The sequence below is a fragment of the Budorcas taxicolor genome, chromosome 17 (genome assembly GCF_023091745.1).
Source record: "Budorcas taxicolor isolate Tak-1 chromosome 17, Takin1.1, whole genome shotgun sequence".
In the NCBI taxonomy this organism is placed as follows: Eukaryota; Metazoa; Chordata; class Mammalia; order Artiodactyla; family Bovidae; genus Budorcas; species Budorcas taxicolor.
This window is the reverse complement of record NC_068926.1, coordinates 42,749,142-42,776,040: the sequence shown is the minus strand read 5'-3', so window position 1 is coordinate 42,776,040 and position 26,899 is coordinate 42,749,142.

Genomic DNA, 26,899 nt, shown 5'->3' with positions numbered 1-26,899 from the left:
GTTGGAGGGGAGATGGTGGGGCAATCATGAAAGGACCACAGGAGAGAGGGCTGGAGGTGATGGAACAGTAGCCAGGTGGATCCCCACATGGAATATAGTGACATCCAACTAAACACACACATGGTGTCAATGCCAGTTTTCTGAGTTTATAACAAACTCTAATTATATATGATGTAACCATTGGGAGACCCTGGGAGAAATGTGTATGGCATCTGTCTCTACTATTTTTTGCTACTTCTTGTGCATGTATAATTATTTTGAAATGAAAAGGGTTTTTTAAAGTGCTAAGTTAGACAAGTTAAATCAGAACTAAATGGCTACAAAAAGAGAGAGAGGAAGGAAGGAAGAACACATTCTATGTCAACACACCAGTGTGAAAGCTCACAGTAATGGTTTGAATGTGAACATCACTGGCAAACATACCTAGAAAACCGTGTTTTTCTATTCTGTAATGCAGCCATTAGTTAGAAAATTCCTTCTTGGATAAGCTTTTGATTCCTGTTCTTCTGTAATCTCATCAAGCTCTACTTCCTACCTTGTATCCACCAGGATAGGCTAGGTTAAGATGCAGTTATAAGCAATCCCCAAATCTCACTTGCCTAATATGACAAACATTTCTCTCTCTTTCATGTACACTGGGTTGTTTCATATACACTGGGTTGTCTGGCATCATCCTTCAGATGCATCCTGCTCATGGAGGATGCAAATGGAGACACAAGATTCTCTAGTGCCACTGGTCACTGTGACAGAAGGAACGCAAGGGGTAAGCCACTTGTGGCTGCGGCTCCAGGCAAAGCTTTGGCTTCATTCTACGTGTAGGCAGTCTCACCAGGGTCCATCACTAAGTCCTATGTTAATTTCATCCTCAGTTTGGTTCCATGCTGATTACTGTTACCGGGGAAACATTGATAGGATATGTGGGGTCCATCCTTGAATGTGTGACTGATATCACTTCCAACCAAACCCTAAAAAGTAGATGAGGAAGGAATGTCTCCAAACACAAATTCAAGGCACTCTTACCATAAAGAAAGAAGGATTGATTTTGGGCAGGTAAGTAACACACATTCACTATAAAAAATAACTGTGGTAAATCTTACATTACAAAGGGGTAACTCTTCCAATAGAATAGAAGGCCCTTTATATCTGTAACAAGGAGGTATTTGATTATGCATTTTCTGGCATAGATTTTAGCCTGATACATAGTAGGTAACCAAGAAATCTTTGCTGAAGGGCTGACTGAGTAAAGTAAGGAAAGGAAAAAGGAAGGAAGGAGATGAAGGGAGGGAAGAAAGGAGGAGGGAGGGAGAAAGGAAATATACAAGGAAGAAAAGAAATATAAAAGGAAGGAGAAATTGACCATTCATGATTGAATTAGACAGAATTGCATTTTTTTTCATTTCGATGCCTAATTTTATAAATCAAAAAAATTAAAACAATGTTAGTAGAAAACAGAAAATATAACAATACAATATGTTTAAGATATTTCATTTGAAATTAATCCACTAAACTTACAGCAATTAGTGCATTACATCATTGGTTTAAGGCAGCAATTATCAAAGGGCTCTTCACTGAAAAACTGCCTTGAATAAACAAATAAAGCATCATGTTTGCAAGAGGAGCTACTGTGAATACTTTACTGCCTTGCAGTTTGCATGCAACAATTGCTCTAACAGCACAAATACAAATACAAAACCCGTGGCGGATCCATGTTGATGTATGGTAAAACCAATACAGTATTGTAAAGTAAAATAAAGTAAAAAAAAAAAAAAAAAGACAATAAAATAAAATAACTATAATCATTAATAATTCAAATATACTTTTATAAAATTGGTAACATTCACTAGAGGCTACCTACAAAGGAAATGATGACAGTGAGACAAGAAGAAAAGCATATGAATCTTAGGCCCTTGAAAAGGGTCTGTGAACAACCTAATATCCTTTGATTCTTTTCTGCTTACACTAGTCAAAAAGGATTTCATGGTTTGCAAGTAAGAACCCTGCAGGATGCAGCCGAGTTGGGGGGGAGGAGGGAGCGGGGCGCAGCTCTCAGGGGACCTGAAACACCTAGGTCAGGCAGGTGGTCCTTGTTTCACATCCTTGCTTCTCTTTTTTCCTTCCTGAGGAAGGAGAACAAAGGAGGCAAAGACAGGGAAAGTATACCTTCCCAGGCATCATCAGGGGAATCCTTTTGTGTTTACATTCACTTAAACCTCAGCTACCACATTGAAGACAGTTTCCAAACGCTGGCCCCATGATGGAGTGTTGTTTTTATAGCAGCGACATGTCAATGCTGGTGCCACAGAGCAAAATATTTATGCAGCGAGGCTTGTTCGCGGCATTTGTGTGGAAGGAACACCGCCCTTACTGCTTTAAGGGCCATCTCATGGAGGCGGTGAAGGGAATTATACTGTACTTTAAACCAAACTTTACATTTTCAGAGGGGCAAACATATGCATTTGTTTGTTTTAAGGGCAAGCACAAAAGGACTATTTTAAATTTAAGATCCATTTTATCTCGAATCAGTAAAGCACGCTTTGACTTAACGTGGATTTAACTCAAGTGTGCAATTATAGGGTAGTTAGTGTAGAAGCTGTGCCTGACTAGTCCTTCCGCCCCTCTAAAAGTGGAGAACAGCAGTCATGCCTTACTGGTGGTTTACATTTAATTACACCTAAAGTATCTTAGGAAAATTATTTGTCATTCTTAAACTGTTTTCTGCATTTCCACCAGTCTCTCATGAATTTTATTGGTTATAATTTCTTTCCCTCCACACTCAGAGAGATCTCACTGACACTGAACTTCTTGGAGGTCCCTCCAGTCTCCATTGTTGGTGACCATGATGCATAACCAATTGAGAGCTGATGGGCAGATGCCAGGGTTCCCCCTAACTCAGGCCAGGCTATTGGAGGGGCATCTCATTTGGATCTGCTTTGAGGGCACTGTGAGGATGCAGCAGATCCATCCCCTCAGGACTAAGGCTCAGCTGGGTCCCTGCCCCGTGGTTGTTGGGAGCGGGACAGCCCAAGAGTGCCCCTCCTTGTCCTGCATCCCCGAGATTCAGAGTAGTAAATCCTTGGACCCCAGGTCCCAAGTCAGGACAGCTGAGAAAGGCATCTCATGTCTAGGGCTCCTGGAAGTGTGGCTGAGGCTTTGACTGTGACTGCATGCTCCCCTCTGCCCAAAACTGCTGTCTCCTCTCCCTCAGAGCTATTGATTCATGTACCAAAAAGACACTCTGTATGAGTCTCTGTCTCTCTGTTTCCTTCCTGGAATGGGATCGAATGAATCCACTGCCATGGGTGGCCTGATTACATACAGGATCTAACTTTATCAGAATTTTTATGTCTTGAAAATTTAAAACAAGAAGCAAAGCAGGCAAGGGGAATTGGTGATGGAGCAGAGAGTTTATGAATATAGAGAGAGGCATGGAGATACCTGGATTTAGCCATGTTTTAGAAAAACAAACCAAAGTAATTTGCAAATAAAGAAAAAGAATACCTGGATCCACCAAGAGAGACAGTGATTGGAAAAGTCATGTATCCCAGACATAGAAAGTATCTGCCACTTTATGTCCCTGGAATTCCAGGCTCATATTACATATTTTAACAACAAATACCTATGAGATCCTATAACTACACAACTGCTTCTCTTCACTTGAGTTAGCTTAAATCCATTTTTAGTAGATATTTTGCAACCAAAACAGCTTTGAATAAAATGATATCCATAACATAAATTATGAGTTTAAATTTTTTGGAAAGCTCAAGGCAAAGAAAATATTCCATACTGTCTTTTGGGGTCAAAAGTTCACTGAACCAAGGATTCAGTGGCAGGTCATTTAAGAAGGACCATCACTCAGGAGAACCAGTCCAGGATGGAAGAGGATGCAGAAGAGGAAAAAAGCAATCAAAGGCATAGTTTTAGATGAAGCCCCAGATGTAGACAGATCTCAAAAGGAGTTCTGGGCAGGAAGGAAAGTACACTTTAGAGCTCATTCCACCACTGGCTGCAGATGGCGTGTGTATGTGTGTGGGTGTGTGTGTTCTTGCCATGTGGAGGGACTTCTGCTAACACCCAGCCTTTCCATATATGAAAGACAGTGCAATGACCAAGAGCAAACCTCTAAACACGGCAAGTGTGAAAATGTGAGCTTGAGGATGATAGACAAAACCAGGAAAAGCAATCTGAGGGATTCTGGGCGGGGCATCAAGAGTGAAACTGTTTTTCCAATGGAACAAAATACCAGATACAATTCTCAGAATTTGGAGAGACCACTCTGCTGGCTTTCTAAAAGCATGTCCACAACTGTTGCTATTCCTTGTGTTGCCATGTATATGGAGAGACTTTCTGTTCCACAAGCCTCGCGATAAGCACATCAAAATTACATTCCACAAAGCCACCCAATCCTGGTCTGACTCAACTAGCCACCAATTAGGACAAAGTCACCAAGAGGTCAAATACAGTATATTTTACCTCATAAACCAACTGCAATTAATCGGTATTGATATTTAAGCTATCGTGAGAAGCTATACTGAGAAGAACCTTAAGGCCAGATTTAGTGGGGCGGGGGAGTTTTGATCTATTAGCAGTATCTTCCATAGGTTCAAGGTAGTGGAATAATACAGATGTGCCTGGTTACTTGCACTGCCTGTTGATTTGGGGTGGGCAGTGGTGGGGAGGCAGCGTGTGGAGGAGGAAGTATTATCCCAGGGCAAGGAAAGCAAGGACAGACATAGAGGCTGGAAAAGTGTTTAGATGTTCAGATGACCTGTCTTCAAACTGCCTATGTGTCCTTTGGTGGCTCCTGATCTGAATCTAAGTCTTAATTTTTCTGCTCTTAGGTTCTCTAAAAAAGCTCTCTTTCTCTACCAAACTCACTCCAAACCAAGGCATTTGTTCACATGCAAATCATCTTGTTATCATCACCGTTAACCTTCACAGTCTTAACATTCAAAAAAAAAAAAAAGGAAAAAAGGAGAAGTGAAACTTCATTCTCTCTTTTGAGTCTGAGTATGGCTGAAAGTGGCATACTCATGAATATGGCTGGAATTGGCAGTGACAGATTTTATTGGGCTCCAAAATCATTGCAGATGGTGACTGCAGTTGTGAAATTAAAAGGCGCTTGCTCCTTGGAGGGAAAGCTATGACAAACCTAGACAGCATATTAGAAAGAAGAGATAACACTTTGTTGACAAAGGTCCATTCAGTCAAAGCTGTGCTTTTTTGCAGTAGTCATGTACGGATGTGAGAGTTGGACATAAAGAAGGCTGACCACTGAAGAATTGATGCTTTTGAACACTGGTCTTGGAGAAGACTCTTGAGATTCCCTTGGACTGCAAGGATATCAAACCAGTCAACCATAAAGGAAAACAGCCCTGAAATATTCACTGCAAGGACTGATGCTAAAGCCCCAATACTTTGGCCACCTGATGCAAAGAGCCAATTCACTGGAAAAGACCTTGATGCTGGAAAAGATTGAAGGCAAAGGAGAATGGGGTGGCAAAGGATGAGATGGTTAGATAGCACCATCAACTCAATGGACATGAATTTGAGCAAACTCCAGGAGACTGTAAAGGACAGAGGAGCCTAGTCCAAGGAGCTGCAGTCCAACAAGGAGCTGCAGTCCAAGGAGACACACAGAGTTGGTTGGACATGACTTAGCTACTGAACAACAACAAAACTCCACAGTGTGACTTCAGGGTTTTTGGTTTTGTTTTGTTTTTCCCAACATGCTCTCTATTATGTGTCAGGCCCCTGGGGACCACACCCTGGAATAACATGTAGAAATCATTTCTAGAAGCTTTTAATCGAATAAGGGATACATCATGAAAACCAATGCTTGCCTTCAGTTCAGTTCAGTTCATTTCAGTCTCTCAGTCATTTCCGACTCTTTGCGACCCCATGAATCGCAGCACGCCAGGCCTCCCTGTCCATCACCAACTCCCGGAGTTCACTCACACTCACGTCCATCGAGTCAGTGATGCCATCCAGCCATCTCATCCTCTGTCGTCTCCTTCTCCTCCTGCCCCCAATCCCTCCCAGCAACAGAGTCTTTTCCAATGAGTCAACTCTTCGCATGAGGTGGCCAAAGTACTGGAGTTTCAGCTTTAGCATCATTCCTTCCAAAGGAATCCCAGGGTTGATCTCCTTCAGAATGGACTGGTTGGATCTCCTTGCCTTAGGATGTGCTAAAGGAAAACATGGGATCAGGGAAGTCATGAGCTGTTGCATCTTGGAAAAATGAAGGACCAGGTAAGTCAAAACACATGATTGTTACCCAGAAAAATTTAGTCTGCTTTATTTCAATATAAATCCTAAGTTTTGGAAATGAGTCTTTTTGACATTTTAAAACATCCTAGTTGAAATTTTCTTTTATATATCTTAGTTAAAGCAATCCCCTGTTCCAGAAACCAGCAATATTTCCATTTTAGAAAAGCAGTAATATGCAATGGCAAAAATAGTGATTTTTTTAAATGAGCTCTGAGAATGTCAAGGTTCTCAGGGAAGCCCACCCCTGTGAGCCTGGTGATATGAGCTCTGTGTTTTGCACCTTTCACATATCCACCTCCCTTTCTCTGAACACCAGCCAGACTCCTCCCCACCCAGTGGTCTTAATCTCCAGGGCTTTCAATGACGTGTCTGCCCTTGACCTTTCTCTTTCCTCCCAACAGATGTGTTCGTACCTGTATCTCCTAAGCATCGGGACTTGTTCCTCCATTCAAATTACCCCACTTGTCTACTCCAACGTGACTCGAGCCCTGCAGCCACTTGGAACAGAGTTATATAAATCAAGATTAAATGAAGGCGTCTGAAAACCCTAGAATGATGACTCTGTTGTGTTGAATTTTCGCCTTCCTATCGACCATAGAGAGCTGAGATGTGGGTAGACAGCTCATCATCCAAGGTCATAAAATGCCCTTCTTAGGGGTGCAGGGATGGGAGGCACACCGGAAATTGTACACACCAGCATCCCAGAGCTCCAGGAGAAGATCTGCGGTTCACAGGCAGGAGAGCAAGCCACAGGAACCTAGAATTTTAAGGATGACACTCAGAAAAGATAGGGTTAGGTGTCAGAATAAAGACAGTGATTTGAATCCAGTTAATAACAAGATGATAGTACTCTAACTATCATTATGCATGCATGCTAAGTCGGTTCAGTCATGTCTGACTCTGTGTGACCCTATGGGCTGTATCCCACTAGGCTCCTCTGTCCATGGGATTCTCCAGGTAAGAATACTGGAGTGGGTTGTCATGCACTCCTCCAGGGGATCTTCCTGAGCCAGGGATCAAACCCTCATCTCTTACACCTGCCTTGGCAGGCGGGTTCTTTACCACTAGTGCCACCTGGGAAGCCCAACTATCATTATATAACCATATAATTATTGTAATAAATATACAGATAGTATATAATTATATACTAATCATGATAAGAATAATTGCTCATGTTTATTGTCTGCACAACAGCATTCCAGGCATTAAGCTAAGTGTTTCACATGAGTTTTCTTCTTTAATCCTAAGTGAATTGGAAAGCTAAGGATTGTTGCTATTATTCTCCTCTTCCTAGTGGAGGACCCTGAGATGAAAGAGGTGAAGTGACCATTCTGAGGTAGTCTGGCTGGTAATGGCTGTTGCTGGCGCTAAACATTTCTCTGTGGTCCTCGAGCCCTGACGGGAAATGTCTGTGCCTTTCACAGTAAGTAACTGGAAATACCTTCTTGGGGTGCAGCAGTTACTGCAGGAAGCATGTTTTCAGAACACAACAAAGAGATAGTAATGCTCAGACAGACACCGGAAGTCACTTTTATGGAAATCGGATGGGAGTGAGCAAGACAGGGAACACAACTCCTCCCTGAAAAGTGCATAAAGAAGGTAGCTTTGAATGTGAAATGCAGATTTGTGAGCTTAAAAACACCTAACAGAGGCTCTTTCTTGCTTCCAGCCTTTCCTTACGGGAAATAAAGTAATCCTATTTCTCATTTAGGTACAAAGGAGCAGAGGAAATGTTCTTAGAAATACAGTTTTAGCAAATTGACTCCCTATGGTCACATGTAATAAGGAACTGCTGTGATGGGGAAAAAGTAAATGCTTTTCCTAATTAGAAAGAGTCCTTCCCCATACTAGAACACTGAGAATCAGGGGTAAAAAAAGTTAAGTGGCTCCAAAACATGAAAAATATCCTTTTTAGGTCTTAGAATCTTTCAGGTCTTCCCAAGTGGCACTGGTGGTAAAGAACTTGCCTGCCGATACAGGAGACATAGGAGACACAGGTTCAATCTTTGCTTCGGGAAGATCCCCTGGAGGAGGAAATGGCAACCCACTCCAGTATTCTTGTTTGGAGAATCCCATGGACAGAAGGTCCTGGCAGGCTATAGTCCATAGGGTCGCACAGAGTTGGACATGACTGAAGCATAAACATATTATAGGGAAGAATTTGAGATCTCGTGAGAGACAACGATGGGAAAAAAGTCAAATAGATAAACCTTGGATGCAAAATGTATTTCAAATGCATGATCCAGTCTGTGCATTCGATGCAGTACAAAATTGAGTTGCTTAAGCTAAAACACACAATTGAGAGTGTTTTGTCAAGGAAGGATAAAAAGTGAATATTTTATGGCATTCAATTTAATTACTGTGTGTATTGACATTTTTTATTTTGTTTACAGCTTTTTATGAAGTAAAAATGATACCGAGAAAGAAAACTGCAAAGATTTAATGTATGAAATTTGATGGGATTGAAGGTATGTATACACCCATGAAATGATCCCTACAATTAAAGTAATAGACATATTCATCAGCTCCAGAAGTTTCCTCCTTTTTTAAAAGATGAATATTTTGGAGCTTTACATTTATTTACATTGGGCATTTAAACATTTGAAGTCTTATTTATAATATTCTTGATTTATGCTCATATTTTAATTTACTTATTTGATTATTTATTCAATGATACATATTCATTGAGTATTCATTATGGGTCAGACACAGTTCCAAGAAACATTTAGCACCTTTCAGTTCAGTTCAGTTCAGTCACTCAGTTGTGTCCGACTCTTTGTGACCCTATGAATTGCAGCATGCCAGGCCTCCCTGTCCATCACCAACTCTCGGAGTTCACTCAAACTCATGTCCATTGAGTCAGTGATACCATCCAGCCATCTCATCCTCTGTCGTCCCCTTCTCCTCCTGCCCCCAATCCCTCCCAGCATCAGAGTCTTTTCCAATGAGTCCCTTAGAAAACAATATTCTACATTGATCTCTTCTTTCTAAGCTTCGCAATATATATATTTTGCTATCATGTTCATGTATGTGCAAGCAGGGTACATATGTGAGTGTGCACACATGTGTGCACATGTGTGTGTCTGGTCAGGTTCTCTAAGTAGAATGTTAACAAATCCACAAAGTCATGATGCAGTTTTTATTTCTTACTGCTGCTCCTGCAAAATACTGAGATTTCCTTGGCATGAGCAACACAACAATGTGTGAGTGTAAAGTTGCCAAGATTTTTGAAGGGAGTTTTTTACAGCCAGTGCCTGTTTTTCATTGTGGTTGAAACTCTCTTTTTCCTCCTTCTCTTTGAGGTTTGCAATTTTTCTCTGTTAATCTATGATAGAACTTTTGAGTTTAAATTGTGGGTCTTTAGTATTATTAGCTAGATTAGGTCTATCCGTTGCTACAAAAGCTACACAGATACAAAATTAATTTCTTATATGACACAGAAGGAAATATCTTCAATAACCTTTAAGGAAAATACAGGTGGCTTTACTTTTGTACTACTGGCAGGTATCTAACTATGCATGATTGAGTGTTAATTCGGTTCAGTCACAGTCATGTCCAACTCTTTGAGATCCCATGGACTTAGTCCAATGGGCTTCTCTGTCCATGGGGATTCTCAAGGCAGGAATACTGGAGTGGGTTGCGACGCCCTTCTCCAGGGGATCTACCTTACCCAGGGATCAAATCCACGTCTCCTTCGGGTCCTGAATTGAAGGCAAATTCTTTACCACTGAGCCACCAGGAAGCCCATCTAACTACAAAGCCATGAAAAGGCTGTATACCAGACAGTTTAATCAACCTGATTTTTATTAAAATAAGAATAAAATGATATAAACAAACTTATGGACAAAGCAGAAATAAAGCCACAAACATACAAAACAAACTTATGCTTACTGAAGGAGAGAAAGGGAGAGGGATAAATTGGGAGATTGGGATTAAAGATATATAAGAAATAGGTAACCAACAAGGACCTACTATACATCACAAGGAAATCTGCTCAGTATTTTGTAATGGCTTATAAGGGAAAAGAATCTCAAAGAGAATGCATATATGTGTATGCATACGTACTAAGTCACTTCAGTCATGTCTGACCCTTTGCAACCCCATGGACTGTAGCCCCACCAGGTTCCTCTGTCCATTGGATTCTCCAGGCAGGAATACTGGAGTGGCTTACCATTTCCTTTATGGGCCACTTTGCTGTACACCTGAAAGGAATGCAACATTATACATCAACTATACTTCAATTTAGAAAAAATGAAGATGTGAACCCTAAAAGATTATCTTAACCCTAAAAAGTATGATAATAAAAGTCATCAACTAAACAGAAGACAGCAAAATAAACCTGAAGCCTCATGGGTTCCATACTTGAAGTAAAACATTTCCTAAGAGACCAAAAGATGAAATCCTATGTCAGGGTTAACACTCTGCACACAAGAAACATGTGGATTATGCATTTATTAAAAATTTACTTAAAAATTCACTTCCAATATAGATGGAATATTTATGCAATAAAGATCCCCAAAAGAGATCAAACAACTTTAATTTTTGCTTCCTTGATATTGTGCACAATTAAAGCCATAGAAAAGAGGGCTTGGCCTGTGAATAGCTTGAGCTGATAAAACAGTAAAACATACTTTCCCCCAGAAAAAACATTAGTTTCATCATTATTATTACCAATAAATCACACACATGGTTTTGCTATAATTTATTTATAATGGATTTAAAATCTAATTACCTTCATATTTATCTTAGGAATAAGTTCATCCGTAGACTTAAAGTGTTCACCTAACAGCAAAATGTTATAATTAAAATTTTGACAGAAGATATAACTAAATTTTGGTATATCTCTGCACTGAATATAGTGAAATCATTCCATTAAACTATGAAACTTTAATGGCATGGAGAAAACATTCATCATACAGTATTATTAATACAAGCAAAATTAGGTAGAAATGTATCAACATTATGAAAGTGAATTTATGAGGTAATGGAAAAGAATTACACTCAAAGTTAACATTAAGAAAATATTTTGTTAAGAAAATCTAGTCAATACTTCTGAAATTTGCAAAAGTGATAGGTTTTATCAAGGAAGACTCTTCTTGCCGTTGTCACATTCGCTTCATATATTGAAAAATGGAACATCACATGCAATTTTTTTGTCAATTTTATGATTAAAGGTTTTGAAGGATGTGTGTGTAATTTTCAAAACAAATATGAAACCGAATCTAACTTGGAAAACATCACATCAAGGACACAACTTACTTAGAGGTGACTGCATAACATAGGGAACTCAGCTCAGCGCTCTGTGATGAACTAGAGGGGTAGGTGGGGGTTGGGAGGTCCAAAAATGAGGGGATATATGTATACCTATGTCTGATTAACGCTCTTGTATGGCAGTAACCAATACAACATTGTAAAGCGGTTATACTCCAATAAAAATAATTTTTTTTAAAAGTGAGAACCCTATTGAGTTTGACTTCCATGTAGGAATTCTTTTCCTATGCTATCTTATTGTAAATCAGGGCTATGTTGCTTGGGCCATATGGTTATTCTCTGAGCACATGGAGGCTGGGAGGGGAGAACCTCCATGTGAGCATTAGGTGATTGCTCTGCTAGAGGTGAGTCCAAAATCCACCTAGAGATTAATGTGCTTAAGCTTTCAATGTCTTTTCTGTCATCTCTCCCATAATTTCACCCAAGAAGGTTCTGTTTTCTTTCTTAGTAATTATCAGTGACATACATCTGGTGACTTAATCCGTAAGTCAAATTCACCTTGCACTGAAGCATCCTTGAATTTTAAATGTTAAGTGTAGTCAGGCTGGGAGCCTGTTTCCCATGGGCTCTGATGTGTAGGACAGTTTTCACTGGCACTAAATACAAGTTAACATCTGCAGTGCTGATAAAAGAGATGCTCTCTGATTTAAACATCACACCTCCCTCTGTGCGGCCTTTTCCAACAGATCGAGTTTACCACATGCTTTACCCACAGATTCAGGCTTAGTCCCATCACTCTTCTGCAGAAACTTAGAAATTAAAGATCATGATCACATCGTCTTCCAGTTCCCTGTGTCATGTCACTGATTCCTAACCTTTTTTGGATCAAGTCCTCTGACAATGTATGTGTGTTTACAGACTCTCTAGGTCAACTTCATGAAGTTCACAGGGAATTTTAAGTGCTTTTGCTCTCAGCGCTAAAATGTATAAATAGATTTCTGTAATACAGGCTTGGAATAGGGACTCTTTCCAACTGAGAACTATGCTGATTTTCTGAGAAAATTCTGTTACTGAATCTTATTTTCTCACTGATTTACATTGCTATTTCAGAGATGCATATCTAAGTCACTTGTTTTTACAGAAAGATATAATAAAGTGATTCTTAGATTCAAGCATCCCTGGGAAACAGGGACTTTCCAATATCACATTATCAAGAAACAATAACTTCTGAAATTAATCTGTTGAGATACAAGATGAAGAAATGTATCATAATGGACAAATTCTTCATGGATTCTTCATAACAAAAATTGAATCTTTCATTTTTTACCTTTACGCTTCTGAGGAGATCTATCTCAAAGCACATCAGGATATACATCTTTCACAAGGACTGGAAGGGCAGCTGATTTGGCAATGCTGTTACACAGCTTGCAACTTGAGACAGCAGAAGATTGAATAGAATCCTTTGAAAAGTACAGGCAAAAGTACAAGTGTGCCTTAGAAAGAGTGTCAGTGGAGAAAGTACAGGGGAATGCAAGACAGAGTGACTTTTTGACTAGAATACCTGTATATAAATACACAGAATCTGTCCAATTAACAAAATAGGGATTGAACTAGTAAGGGATTAGGAATAAAACTACCGTATGACCCAGCAATCCCACTACTGAGCATATAACCTGAGAAAACAACAATGCAAAAAAGACACATGTACCCCAATATTCATTGTAACATTGTTTACAATAGCGAGGGCAAAGAAACAATCGAGATGTCCATGGACAGATGATTGGATGAAAAATATGTGGTAACAATTATACAATGGAATATTACTCGACCATAAAAAGAAACGAGTTTGAGTTAGCTGTAGTGAGGTAGATGAACCTAGAACCTGTTATACAGAGTGATGCAAGTCTAAAAGAGAAAAACAAACATCTTATATCAGTTCATTCACATAAAATCTAGAAAATGGTGCTGATGAAACTATTTGCAGGACAGAAATAGAAACATAGAGAACAGATGTGTGGACACAGCAAGGGAAGGAAAGGGCGAGGCAAGTGGAGAAAGTAGCATTGACATATATACACTATCATGTGTGAAACTGATAGCTGCTTTAGAACACAGGGAGTTCAGCCTGTTGCTCTGTGGAGACCGAGAGGGGTGGGCTGTGGTGGGGCAAGGGAGGCTCAAAAGGGAAGGGATATATGTAAACATAAACTAATACAGCATTGTAAAGCAATTATACTCAAATTTAAAAAAGAGAAATAGTAAAGGATTGGGAAACACAATTTTATGACTATGACAGAAATGATCACAGTGAAGAAGCAAAAAGGAGAGCATTTGGGTAAAAAAAGGTCAAAAGGAGCATGTGACTGGACTGTGCTAAAGATGGCTGTGTTGTCTATGGGCTTGAGAATGGTTTCCTCATGTAGCTTACTAGTGAACACTGGTGTAAAATGTAATATTGCGGGATCTCAACATAAGATTTACTGAGGGCCTCTTATGTGAGATCAGTATTGGCCACAAATAATATATGTTGAGTGAGACCTGTGCATCCTTGAGCTTAGCCCCGATCTGCTAAGGGGAGAGGAAGGCACCCATGATGGTCACTGGTATCCAGAGGACAAACCATTACTCCACACCCATCTTGTAGCAGCCACGTCATACCACACCTCACTTGTGCAATCTAGTTCCCAGCAGTGGGTCCTCTGATCTCTGCATCACATGGGAGCCAAGGGGGAAATCAAGATTATTAATAAATTGCCTAAGGTCATGTTAGTGGGGATGGATTGACCCCAGAGCCCCAGAAGAACCACCCAACCTCCTGTTGAATAAAGCAAGGTGTGAAGCATGCACTTTTGGAAGCATTAAAAATCTGTGAAGTCATGGCAGGGGAAGTGACACTTGTACTAATTCTGGAAGGATGAACAGGATTTTGTTATAAATGGAAAGAAGAAAGGAGTCGAATTTGGAACAAATAGCACCTGTCAAGGTGCAGGGCTGAGCAATTCATGGTGACAGAAGAGCCGGCAGAGTGGACCATTTGCACCAGCGTCACCATAAAGCTGCGGGAACTTTACTGCACCAGGTGACAGAGGAGATTTTTGAGGAAGGGATGTATTTGTGTTTTATTTAGATGCATTTTTAGAAATAAAAAGTCCATTGTGTTTAGTGAGAAGGGGGCTAGAAAAAAGAGGCAGCAGTGGTGTGGAGACAGCATTATGCGCAAGAGGAGATAAATTAAGAAATTGACAGTAAAGCTTGAATGCCGATGGCGTCTAGGCTGGAGCAGTGGGAATGGGCCCCAAATGAGCTAGTTCACCAGTGAAATTGGCCGGGCTAGGTGGTCAGTCGAGGCTTAATGGAGTTAGAGAGGGAGGTGTTCAGGATGCCTCCCAAGGTTACAACGTGGTAGATACCGGTCACCAACTAATGGGAACAGAAAAAGAGGAAGAGTCATGAGAAAGGGAGTGGGGTAAAATAAATTCCCTCCAAGTGGTATCTACAGAACGTTCAGGTAAACTGTTCATTTGACCTAAGCTTGAACTCAGAAGAGCAGGATGGGAGGTGGGGATTGTGAAATGACCAACCCATGGGCAGTTGAAGTCAGGAACTGCAGGGGTTGATTCAGGAAAGGTGCATGAAGAACCAAGATGAACAAACAGAAATCAGCATAGGGGACTGAAATGCAGTGCTCAGATCCTGGAAGAGAACCAAGGACAAGACATCCTGGGAAACAAGAGAAGAAAGTGTGTCAAGAAATGGAGTGGTTGGTTGTGTCATACTCACAGACATAATCATTTTAATGATACAATATACTTTTAAATGCTATATAATAACTTAACCTACATTTCTTTTTTTGTAAGGTGGTTGCATCAGCAGAGGGTTTCAGAGTTCTAACTTATAAAATAGCTAGTGGTTGTAGTTGACCACAACTCAGTGTACACCGCACCTGCAGATCTCTATCAAATACTTCTTCATATGTCAGTGCTTCTCAGAGTTTAATGTGGATGCAAATCACTGAAGGGCTTATTAAATACAGGGCCCAAGTCAGTAAATCTACTCTGGGGCCCCAGATCAAATTCTGCATTTCTAACAAAGTCCAGGTGATGCTGATCTTACTCCTGCATGAATCCCACTTGTATCATTATTCTTGTTCAATCCTGTCTGACTGTGACCCCACAGACTGCAGTACATCAGACTTTCCTGTCCTTCACTATGAGTTTGTTCAAACTCATGTCCACTGAGTCAGGGATGCAACCATCTCATATTCTGGCATCCCTTTCTCCTCCTGCATTCTATGATTCCCAGCATCAAGGTCTTTTCCAGCGAGTCAGCATTTTGCATCAGGTGGCCAAATTATTGGAGCTTCAACTTCAGCATCAGTCCTCCCAATGAATATTCAGGGTTTATTCCCTTAAAGATGGATTGATTTGATCTCCTTGATGTCCAAGGGACTCTCAAGAGTTTTCTCCAGCACCGCAGTTCAAAAGTATCAACTCTTTGGCACTCTCGTTTTATGGTCCAACTCTCACATCCATACATGATTACTGGAAAGACTATAGCTTTAATTATACAGACATTTGTCAGCAAAGTGATGTCTCTGCTTTTTAATATGCTGTTTTGTATTAACTAGTATTGAAAACCTAGTTTTCTTTAACAGGAACACCACACCCAGGGGAAAGAAACTTCAGATCTCAGCACTTTTGGTGAATTGCAGGGGTGGGGGGAGCAATTTTAAGACAAGCGGTCCATGCACAGAATATAATATGAAGCTGTGACATTTGAAGTTTGTATGAGCACTGTAAGATTCACTTGGGCACTCTTTGGCATTGGTATTGCTAAAGAATGCTCAAACTACTACACAATTGCACCCATCTCACACTCTAGCAAATTAATATCCAAAATTCTACAAGCCAGGCTTCAACAGTATGTGAACCACGAACTTCCAGATGCTCAAGCTGGTTTTAGAAAAGACAGAGGAACCAGAGATCAAATTGCCAGCATCCACTGGGTAATCAAAAAGGCAAGAGAGTTCCACAAAAACATCTATTTCTCCTTTATTGACTATGCCAAAGCCTTTGACTGTGTGGATCACAATAAACTGTGGTAAATTCTGAAAGAGATGGGAATACCAGACCATCTGACCTGGCTCTTCAGAAATCTGTATGCAAGTCAGGAAACAAGAGGTAGGACTGGACATGGAACAACAGACTGGTTCCAAACAGGAAAAGGAGTATGTCAAGGCTATATATTGTCACCCTGCTTATTTAACTTATATGCAGAGTACATCATGATAAACGTTGGACTGGATGAAGCACAAGCTGGAATCAAGATTTCTGGGAGAAATAGCAATAACATTAGATATGCAGATGACACCACCCTTATGACAGAAAGTGAAGAAGAACTAAAGAGCCTCTTGATGAAAGTGAAAGAGGAGAGTGAAAAAGTTGGCTTAAAGCTCAGCATTCAGAAAATTAAGATCTTGGCATCTGATCCCATCACTTCATTGCAAATACATGGGAAACAATGCAAACAGTGTCAGACTTTATTTTGGGGGGCTCCAAAATCACTGCAGATTGTTACTGCAGTCATTGAAATTACATCATGCAGCCATGAAATTAAAAGATGCTTATTCCTTGCAAGAAAAGTTATGACCAACCTAGACAGCATATTAAAAAGCAGAGAGATTCCTTTGCCAACAAATGTCCATCTAGTCAAGGCTATAGTTTTCCCAGTAGTCATGTATGGATGTGATAGTTGGACTATCAAGAAAGCTGAGAGCCAAAGAATTGATGCTTTTGAACTGTGGTGTTGGAGAAGACTCTTGAGAGTCCCATGGACTGCAAGGAGATCCAACCAGTCCTTCCTAAAGGAGATCAGTCTTGGATGTTCATTGGAAGGACTGATGTTGAAGCTGAAACTCCAGTGCTTTGGCCACCTGATACGAAGAACTGACTCATTTGAAAAGACCTTGATGCTGGGAAGGATTGCAGGCAGGAGGAGAAGGGGACGATAGAAGATGAGATGGTTGGATTACATCACCAACTCAATGGACAGTAGTCTGAGTAAACTCTGGTATTTGATGATGGACAGGGAGGCATGGCATGCTGCTTTCCATGGAGTCACAAAGAGTCAGACAGGACTGAGAGACCGAACTGAACTGAAGCTTCACTTGCAAAAGGGAATTCACGGGAAAGAAACGGGTTAAGTTGTCTTCCATTATTTGAAGAAGAGAGCCTTCATGATTACAAAGGTCAAAACCTGAACTGACAAGAGGAAATTATATGGAAATAGATTCGTGTTTTGAACTGTCCAAAGGAATGTTTTCAAAGGAACTTTTCAGTGTAAGAGCATGGAGAAATCTCAGAGCTCATCCAGTTTAAACTACTCACAGATCCATCATATGAAGAAAAGACAGAGAAATTTATATAACACTCAGATGATGTTTTAACACTGGTTATTGTATTGAAGACTTGACTTCGAATATCATCTTTAACTGAATGATCATTTACATTCATAAACTGAAGTAATTACATACAGCTCTTCATTCTAGGAACCAGTTTTATAGTCAATTTGTTATGCAAACAAAAGGGAAATCTAGTGGATTTGGGGGAGGGTTGGTTTCTGAGAAATATCAGGAATTTGCATCTATACTAATATTAGGATTCTATCCAAGTACTTAACCACGTTTACACCTAATAAAATAGCTATGACTTGTCTCACAGACCAACTGGAACTATGAAAGCTTTTAAAGTAACTTGAATGTTGGCTTTTAAATTTATTTATTCAAAAGTCATTGAACAAGTATTGGATGTGAGAACTCAGGTGGTTATTGAGGCTACTGATAAATTTAATTCTATGAGGTAACTGAAAGCTGCTTATGAACCTTGAGGAGGAAAAGGGTTGGACTGGAAGGTTCAAGTCATCCTCATGAAAGCATCTCAGGATCTCTGAATCCAGAGGGTATCAGCTGTAACTGCCAGGTAAGTGGGCACATTGAAGACTTGACACATCCTTTACCATGTCTGATAGAAATAGCAATTGTCTTCAATGAGGTGTCACCTCACACTGGTCAGAATGGCTATCATGAAAATGTCTACAAACTATAAATGCTGGATAGGATGTGGAGAAAAGGGAGCCCTCCTACACTGTTGGTGGGAATTGATACAGTAGCTATAGAGCACAGTATGGAAATTACTTAAAGGAGCTACTGTATGATCCTACAATTCCACTCCTGGGCATACATCTGAAGAAAACTCTTAATTCAAAAGGATACATGCACCCCAATGTCAATGGCAACACTGTTTACAATAGCCAAGACATGGAAGCACCCAAAGTATCCATTGACAGGTGAATGGATAAAGAAGATGTGGTACCTATTATACAGTGGAATACTACTAAGCCATAAAAAGAAATGGAATACTACCATTTGTGGCAACATGGATGGACCTGAAGATGATCATACTAAGCAAAGTAAGTCAGAGAAAGACAAACATCATATGATATCATTTATATATGGAATATAAAAAAAACTGATACAAAGAAACTTATTTACAAAGCAGAAATAGACTCACAAAGAAAACAAACTTAAGGTTATTGAAGGGGATGGGAGGAGGAGAGATAAATTAGGAGTTTTGGATTAGCAGATATACACTACTATATATAAAATGGATAAACAACAGGGGCATACTATGCAGCAATGGGAACTGTATTCAGTATCCTGTAATAACCTATGATGGTAAAGAATCTGAAAAAGAATAGATATGTACACACACACACATGAATCTTTTTGCTGTCACCTGAAACTAATACAACATTGTTATCGACTATACTTCAGTACTAAAATGGTTATATAAAAAAAGAAATAGCAATAGTTGGATGGATGTAGAGGGCTTCATGATCTGTTTTGATTCCAGGACTTGGCTGAGCACCCCTGGTCTAGATTTTCTGAAACAGACATTGGGCTGCAAAGACTCAGACATATGGCAAGTCTTTGATAGAATTAGAGTAAAAATGAAGCTTACTTTATAGAGAAAAGAACATAGATTTTGTTTATTCACAGGCTAATTTTAAAAGAAAATGCAAATGCATGCACAATAGTTGCCTTCTCCCAGGAAGAGAAACCAAATATGAACCTCCTAATTTTCCCCAAAAGTTTTTATACATCTGTGTGTGATATTGAGTAATTAGTCAGTCATGACACTTTCTCACTTCCCTACTCAATCTCCAGCTGCAAAAATTAAGATGAAAAACTCTCCACAAATGTAATCATTACAAAGTGTTGAAGCAGATTTGAATGAAAGACAGTTTAGATACAAGCCATTCAGATTTATTGCCATGCCAGTTGACTGCAGCAAGACACATGTCTTGTTACAGCAGTTTGTTTGCCTTTATTCCATGATGATGACACAATATATTGCCAAAGTAGATACACATTATGCAATACATGAAGAATTTGACTTAGCAAATCGCATACATTAAACCACCCAGATATATGATGTCAGTCAAAACTCACTGGGTGAATGATCAAGTGTTTCAGAAGAGTTCTAAAGATATTGACCATAGAATTGGTCAATATACATCTGTTTATCTTATGCTTTTTGTTTCTGGTAAGTTTCTTCTCAAGGTGGTCAAGTCCAGTAGCCTCTCAGTCTCCAGGGATTCCAGGAGCTAAGCTGGAAGCAATACCAGCTCCCTCCCTCCTGCTTCTGCTGAAATGCTGGCAAATCATGTTTTCAGATCACAGCTTTAGGAAAAAAAGCAAGACATATCAAATACAGCCAATGAATTATTCATGTACTTCCTGCTTTCTTTGTAATACATTTTTTTCCAGATATGTATGACACATACTTGCTGATCTCTAAATATTCTGAAATTAAGATTGCCAGTCTGGAAATTTGGAAGATAAACCCTACCATACATACTATCACTAAAAAAAAATAGCATCTCCATTAGGATATATTAATTTTATTTCTGCTGCTGCTGCTGCTAAGTGGCTTCAGTTGTGTCTGACTCTGTATGACCCCACAGATGGCAGCCCACCAGGCTCCACTGTCTCTGGGATTCTCCAGGCAAGAAGTCTGGAGTGGGTTGCCATTTCCTTCTCCAATGCATGAAAATGAAAAGTGAAAGTGAAGTTGCTCAGTCATGTCTGACTCTAGCACAGGTTAAATATAGAAAACCAGGAATACATCTTTTTTTCTAAATTTTAGAGGGGATTGGGTCTCCAAATTTGTCTATTGCTTACTATTATTATTAAATAGACATTTTAGTTATATCAGAAACTAGGTTATTTCATATAAATGATATTTTATTTACATCTCTCTGTGATGTCATTGGAAGGGAAAGGGAAGTTGCTCAGTCATGTCCGACTCTTCGCAGCCCCATGGACTGCAGCCTACCAGGCTCCTCCATCCATGGGATTTTCCAGGCAAGAGTACTGGAGTAGGGTGCCGTTGCCTTCTCCAAGTGTCATTGGAACTAGTTGTCTACTGGTAAGTCCAACAGGTACTTCTGTACTAAAATTGATCACTTTTTTCCCCCTAGAGTTTTTTTGGTTACAGGAAACTTTTATAGTGTTTAGTGGGTTGTCATGAATTTGACTTACATCTAAGGTGTTACTTAAAATAATACTAAACACTTTAAACAGAGTTAAATTTTGCCTTTCTTAGTAAAATATTTACTTTTTAAATGGATTGAAGACCATTAAAAATTTATAATAATTTGTTATTTTCCTAAACAGGAGATAAAAAAACACTTGTATAGAATTGTTTTCAACTTAGTTTAGAAAATAATTATAATTTTTCTACTTGAGTTCTGTGGAAGACCTGATCTCATAACAAATGAGAATAGGGTAATAGCTCATTTTTTCTTGACAAATGGGCAAAATAGCCACCATAACACCTAGTACTGAGTGGCATCGACAATTAATTTAAAAATTAAATCTGCAACAAGATTTATAGACAGACTACAAAAGCTTTTATAGGGTCACATAATATTTACCTTATAAGTATAAAATGGAAATAGTGTATTTCAGGAGCAAAAAAGCAAAAATAAGTGATTGTTGGAGTCATAATAATTTACAATGTAAAACATTTTCTAATACTAGGATAATAACAGTAAAGGGGAACTTAATCTCAAAAACAAAATTCCAACAAAAGTTCATTTGCTAATGTCAACCAATGAAAAGGGTGTACTTCCTGCTAAGTGAATGAGAGTTTAAGAGTGAAAGAGTTTATGGCGAGTCTTAGGATAATTCCCATTCCAACCTCTCTTTACAGATACAGTACTAAAATAACGTTCTAAGCATCCTCACAAATACAGCTAACTTTAAAGAGAAGTGGTCAGAAGAGGTAGCATCATCCTCCCTTTATCATGAGTAGGTCAAGGGGCAATGGTTTCTGAAGAATCAGATGAAACATAGACACTGGAGAGTGGGAACTGATGCCCTTAAATGAAAGAGTAACCTCAAGGTCTTTGCACTGAACCTGGACTAAGGGTCGAAACCCACTGGTCTTCTTTCTCCACTCCATGAAGAGTGGATGCTTCTCTCAGAATGAATCCCAGCAGGAGATATTTTGTGAGAGGGCTGAGCAGAATTCCTTCATCAATAATACACTGTTTTGATTACTGTAGCTTTGCAGTATTTTCTGAAGTAATGCTTCTTGTTTTGTTCTTTTTCATCAGGATTGCTTTTGCAATTCATATAACTTTGGGGATTATTTGTTCTAGTTCTGTGAAAAATGTCATGGGTAATCTGATAGGGATTACATTAAATCTATATATTGCTTTGGGTGGTATTGTCATTTTAACAATATTAAATCTTCCAATCCAAGAGCATGGGATATCTTTCCATTTCTTTGAACTATCTTTAGTTTTCTTCATTAAGGTTTTGTAGTTCTCAGCCTACATGTCTTTCACCTCCTTGGTGAGGTTTATTCCTAAGTATTTTATTTTACTTTTTGATGTGATTTGAAAAGGGATTTTTAATTTACATTCCTCTTCTGATGCCATCAAAAAGAATGAAATAATGCTATTTGCAGCAACATGGATGGACCTAGAGATTATCATACTAAATGAAGTAACTCAAAAAGAGAAATATAAATACCGTACTATATCATTCACATGTAGAACCTAAAACATGATACAAATCAACATATCTAGGAAACAGAAAGATTTACAGACATAGGGAACAGACTTGTGGTTGTCAAGGAGTAAGGGGTTGGGGTAGGGGAGGAGTGGGAGTTTGGAATTAGCAGATGTGAATTATTACATATAAAATTGATACACAACAAAGTCCTACTCTATATCACAGTGGGTTTATCCTATGATAAACAAGAATGAAGAATAATATGAAAAATATACATATATGTCTGAATCACTTTGCTGTAGAGCAGAAAGTAATATAACATGTATATCAAATATACTTCATTAAAATCCCAGAGGGATGTTATGGGGAGGGAGGTGGGAGGGGGATTCAGGATGGGAACACGTGTATACCTGTGGCAGATTCATGCTGATGCATGGCAAAACCAATACAATATTGTAATGTAAATAACCTCCAATTAAAATAAATTTATATTAAAAATAAAATAAAATTTTTAAAAAATGGTTTCACATTTCTCCAATTGCTATCAATCTCCTTCCTCCACAAAAGATAGACAGTTAAATTGAATATATATTTTTAATTTAATATTTTGGCTGTGCCATGTGGCATGTGAGATCTTAGTTCCCTGAGAAAGAATAGAATCTGCACCCCTTGCAGTAGAATCCTAACCACTGGATCACCAGGAAAGCCCCTAAATCAAATACAATATCTAATCCTCAAATTATAATTCTATTTGGCAAACAAGTTTTAGAAAACTAAAAATGGAATCAAGGATTTATCCACACCACATTGAGTGAACAGTATTCTGGATGTAATCTATGCATAAGAATTAAAGGCATGGAGATTATACAATTGATCAGCCCTGGGACTTCTTTGGAAGGAATGATGCTAAAGCTGAAACTCCAGTACTTTGGCCACCTCATGCGGAGAGCTGACTCACTGGAAAAGACTCTGATGCTGGGAGGGATTGGGGGCAGGAGGAGAAGGGGCCAACAGAGGATGAGATGGCTGGATGGCATCACTGACTTGATGGACGTGAGTCTGAGTGAACTCCGGGAGTTGGTGATGGACAGGGAGACCTGGCGTGCTGCGATTCATGGGGTCGCAAAGAGTCGGACATGACTGAGCGACTGAACTGAACTGAACTGAACTGAATGTTTTATAAAGAAAGAATGAAGAAATGAGAGAGATTGATATAGAGAGAGAAAGTTTGGAAAGAAGATAACATAAAGAGCAGATGAAAATTTCCCTAAGTGTCTTAAGTTATAGAAGAGTTCATGTTAAACATTTTAAGTAAATGTTTCAATGTTTTGTATTAGTTAAATGTTTATTAAACCATAAAATTATTAATAAATAACAATGAGACTATCACTGAAAATGTAGACCACATTATCTGAGAGCTTACTTTCCCTCCTTAATAGAAAAATGATAGATGCTCACTGAAATAGAAGCAAGTGCTTTGCAAAGGATTCTATGCTTTTAATATGTTTTTAATAACATTTTTTCACAGCTTTAGAGAGATCATTTAGAAAGGCTGTATCTTATACTGATGAAACATTTTCCAACGAACATATTTCCTGTTCAATTTCAATTTTTTGTCCTTAAGTTGCAAAGTGAAGGTATGTATGAAAGTTTCCTGGAGATAGAGCACATATGATACAATCTCCTCGCAAAGAAAATAATACCTACTAATCTCATTTGCCAAATAGCACTGCATAACAAATACTCTCAAGATCCCTGTAAGATTCTTGCTTACAACAAGAATGATTTATTTCTCAGTCAAGTGTGTGTGGGTTTTCTGGAATCTGCAGAACTTGACCCCATGGCAGGAACTGGGTTCAGAACAGCAGCAGGACCTCTGAGTCCACTGTGCTCTCTGGGGGCACACTCTGCTCATGGTGATGGCAGCAAAGACAGCAAATATCTGTACCAGCATATGACACCTGTCACAGGCATTATACTTCCATCTTGTAGGTTACAGCAAGCCACGGCAAAGACCACATTCTGATAGAAACACACACCTCAAAAGGAGTAGACATCATCTACTACTACCAGGGACAAAACCGAGACCAGAAATGCCATTTAATTACCCGTATGATTATCTACACATTGACATGCATAGACAAACATGGTGGGGAACATGGTGATAAAATTTTGGATTTTTTTTTTTTTTTACTTTATTCCTTGTTCTTTTTGAGGGGGAGGGATTTTATTTCTTAAACACTGCGGTACATAATTTAAAATTTTACTGCAGTCATAATTTCTTAGAATGACTTCATTGAGATATAATTCAAATACAAATATTTCACCATTTTGAAGTGTAGAGTTCAGTGGTCACCAGTATCTAATTTCAGAGTATTTTCATCACTCCAAAGGGAAAAGCTGTCCTCATTAGCAGTCACTGTCCTTTTACCCACTTCTACCAGCCACTGGCAAAACACTTGTCAAATTTCTTTCTGTATAGATTAGTCAGTCCCGAACATTGCATATAAATGTAGTCTTACACTTTATGGTCTTTTGTGAAAGGCTTTTTCTACCTAGCACCATGTCTTCATGGTTCATCCACGCTGCAGCATGTATCAATACTTCATTACTTTTAATTTTTATTGCATAATATTCTATTGAATAGATACACTCTGCTTTGTTTACTTGTTTATTAGTTGATGGACATTTGGGTGGTTTCTTTTTTTTTTTTTTTCACTATAATGAAAAATGTTGCTATGAACCATCGTGTGTGGGGATTTTCCATTTTCTCGAGTATATATCTGGTGGTAGAATTACTAATTCTATATTTACTCTGGGTTTAAGGTTTTGAAGAACTGAATCACTGTTTTCAAAGTTGCTACAGTAGTTTACAATCTGACCAGCAATGTATAGGGTTCCAGTCTCTCCACATCCTCATCAACACCTACTATCTGTCTCTTTGATTCTAGCTGTTTCACTGGGTGTAAAGTAGTTGGCTCATGATTTTAATTTGCATTTCCATAATAACTAATAATGTCGGCTATCTTTTCATGTGTGTATTTGCCACTTGTGTATCTTCTTGAGAAATGGGTATTCAAGCACTCTGTTCATTTTTCTATTGAATTATCTTCTTATTGTTGTCATGAGAGTGCTTTATATATTTTAAATATCAATATAAGATCTTAATCAGATATAGGCCTCCATGGTAGCTCAGAGGGTAAAGCATCTGCTTGCAATGTGAGAGACCTGGGTTCGATCCCTGGGTTTGCAAAATCCCCTGGAGAAGGGAAAGGCAACTCACTCCAGTATTCTGGCCTGGAGAATTCCATGGACAGAGGAGCTTGGCAGGCTACAGTGCATGGTGTTGCAAAGAGTCGGCCACAACTGAGCAACTGATCAGATACATGAATGGAAAATATTTTTTCATGTTATATGGTTTGTCTTCTCATTTTCTTAACAGTGTCCTTTGAAGCACAGAAGGTTTTAATAATGTCATTTTTCTTTTGTCACATGTGTTTTTGGTGTATATCTGAGACATGACCAATCACCTAATCTAAGGTCATCAGAAATTTCTCCCGTATGTGTTTCTAAGCATTTCATACTTTTACCTCTTACATTTAGGTCTTGGATTCATTTTTGACTTAATATCTGTACATGGTAGGAGGTAAGGGTTCACACTTATTCTTTTGCATATGGATATCCAGGGGTCCCGGCACTATTTGTTGGAAAGAATACCTTGTCCCTATCGAGCTGTCTTGGTAGCATTGTCAAAATCAATTGACCATAAATGTGAGAGTTTATTTCTGGACTCTCAGTTATCTGTATGTCTAAATTATTAGCCTTACCACACTACTTTTATTGTTTCACAGTAAGTTTTGAAATTGGGAACTGTGAGTGCTCCAAGTTTATAGCTCTTTTTCAAGATTTCTTAGCTATTTTGGGTCCTTTGCATTTCCATGAATATTAAGATCTGCTTTCCTGTTTCTTTAAAATGGGAGCTGGGAGTACATATATATTTCTAAAACAATAAAGTTATTAATCTTAATAGCTATCCTTCCTATGAAACTACTAAGTCTCTTTCTCAAATTGTGTATGCTGCTGCTGCTAAGTTGCTTCAGTTGTGTCTGACTCTGTGTGACCCCACAGACCACGCAGTCCACCAGGCTCCTCTGTCCCCGGGATTCTCCAGGCAAGAATACTGGAGAGGGTTGCCATTTCCTTCTCCTAAATTTTGTATAGATTTATACTAAATAAAATTATATAATGGCTTAGAAGTTGCAAAGAAATTACATTTAATGTAAGTGGCTAGGCAAATGCTTTCTGAAGCAGAGTACAAAATACAATTAACATTTTAAT